Below are 2500 nucleotides of genomic sequence, written 5' to 3' on the forward strand. Positions count from 1 at the left end.
AATATGGCTAAACTAGAATTACTAGATGCATAAGAGTACACACTGCAATAACCATCGGTACCTGCGGATTTACGTCAAAACTGCACAAAATACATGATAAATACAACACTAAAATGTGTAAATATATGATAAATATGTAAAACAAATAGTAAGTAGTAAAGTAATCACCTGTATGTAAAATTGCTGGTAACCACAGTCGGCTAACTAATTCTTCGTCCCCGTGTATACAAACGCTTGGTCGCTTGTGTACCAAGTTTCTCTTTCAAAAACTGCTAAAATCTTAAGCCAGTCTCGTCAAACACGGATAAATTATCACATTAACGCCTAGAAGACTAGTATTTGATTACTTTCATTATCTTTGCTACCTCGGTTAACTTTAAATACAAAAGCATATGACGAATATATAAAAATATGCTTCTGATTTATTTTTCTTATGGAAGGAATAATTACATTGAAGCCGCTTGTGCAAAGTCAAAACGTTTTCATATTTTCACGTGAATTGAGATCCTACTGAAATAGGTTTGATTATCATTAGGTGCCACAAGTTATGATTTTTGTTACAGTTATTAGTATTATGAGTTTTGATTTTCAAAAGTCTTAAGTGATCATTATGTAAATCCAAATAAGGGTTTCATTATTATGATTGTTACCAATTATTCTATTTTCGATTCCATTATCTTTATTACTGCTATTATCATAATAATTATTATCATCGTTATTATATAATTATTCCAGTCATCATTATAGTCATCATCATAATTCTTATCGTTATTATTGTTGTTATTACTACCATTAATATAATTATCATAAACATCATTATTCTTATCATCAGCAGCATTATTATTGTTATTGTTACTATTATAGTTATCATTATTGTTATTATCATTATCATTATCATTATTATTATTATTATCATTATTATTATTATTATTATTATTATTATTATTATTATTATTATTATTATTATTATTATTATTATTATTATTATTATTATTATAATTATCATTATTATTATTATTATTATTATCATTATCATCATCAATATTATTTATACCATTATTACTACCATTTTTATCGTCATCATTATTATCATTATTATTTTATCATTATTACTATCGTTATTGCTACTACTATTATGATTATTATTATCATTATTATTGTTATCATTGTTATTATCATTACTATTATTATTATCATTACTATTACTATCATCATCATTATCATTGATATTATTATCATTGTCATTATTATCATTATCATCATTATTATTATCATCATTTTTATTATCATTACTATTATTATTGATATTATTATTATTATCTTCATTATTATCGTCACTATTATTATTTGTTATTATTATTATTTCAATCATTTTTATTATTATTATTATTATTGTTATTATTATCATTATTATTATTATTATTATTATCATTTTTATCATTATTATTATCATTATTATTACTATCATCATCATTATCATCACTATCATTATCCTCCTTATTATCATTATCATTGTTATCATTATCATTATTACTATTATTGTTATTATCATTAAGATCATTACGATCATTATTTTTATTATCATCATTATCATTGTTATTATCATTAAGATCATTACTGTCAATATTATTATTATCATTCTCATCATTGTTGTTATCATCATCGTCATTATTACTACTATTACTATATCATTATTATCATTGTTATCATTATCATTATTGCCATTATCATTATCTTTATTATCATTATCTTTATTATCATTATTATTATTATTATTATTATTATTATTATTATTATTATCATTATTATTATTATCATTATTATTATTATTATTATTATTATTATCATTATCATTATTATTCTTATTATTACTATTATTATTGCTATTATTATTATTATCATTATTATCAATATTATTACTATTATTATTATTATCATTATTATCAATATTATTATTACTATTATTATTACTACTATTATTATTAATATTTTTATTATTAACATTATTATTAATATTATTATTATTGTTATTATTATTGTTATTATTACTATTGTTATTATCATTATTACCATTATTATTGTTATTACTGTTATCATTACTATCACTATTATTATTGTTATCATTGTTATCAAAACTATTAATATTGATACCATTATAATTATCATTATTATTGTTATTATTATTATTATTATAATTATTATTATTATTATTATTATTATTATTATTATTATTATTATTATTATTATTATTATTATTATTATTATTATTATTATTATTATTATTATTATTATTATCATCATCATTATTATTATTTTACTATCATTATTATTAATAGTAGTAGTAGCATCATTATCATTATCATCATTGTTATCATTATAACGATTATTCTTTTACTATTATCATCATTATTATCACGAATATGATTATCATTATCAGTAGCAATAGTAGCATTGCTATCATCATTGTTATTGTTATCACTGTTATTATTATTATTATTAT

At 18.6% G+C, this 2500-nt stretch overlaps 1 protein-coding gene across 1 annotated transcript in view; it reads right to left on the reverse strand.

The window, feature by feature from the left end:
• Positions 1–465, reverse strand: part of LOC113819453 (116 kDa U5 small nuclear ribonucleoprotein component) — a 15931-nt gene extending 15466 nt beyond the window's left edge. The window contains exon 1 of the mRNA XM_027371686.2: positions 169–465. The gene's annotated coding sequence lies outside the window, so the exon portion shown is untranslated. The remainder of the gene's footprint in view (positions 1–168) is intronic.
• Positions 466–2500: the final 2035 nt, after the last annotated feature.

Source organism: Penaeus vannamei, chromosome 7 (assembly GCF_042767895.1).
Source record: "Penaeus vannamei isolate JL-2024 chromosome 7, ASM4276789v1, whole genome shotgun sequence".
Classification (NCBI taxonomy): domain Eukaryota; kingdom Metazoa; phylum Arthropoda; class Malacostraca; order Decapoda; family Penaeidae; genus Penaeus; species Penaeus vannamei.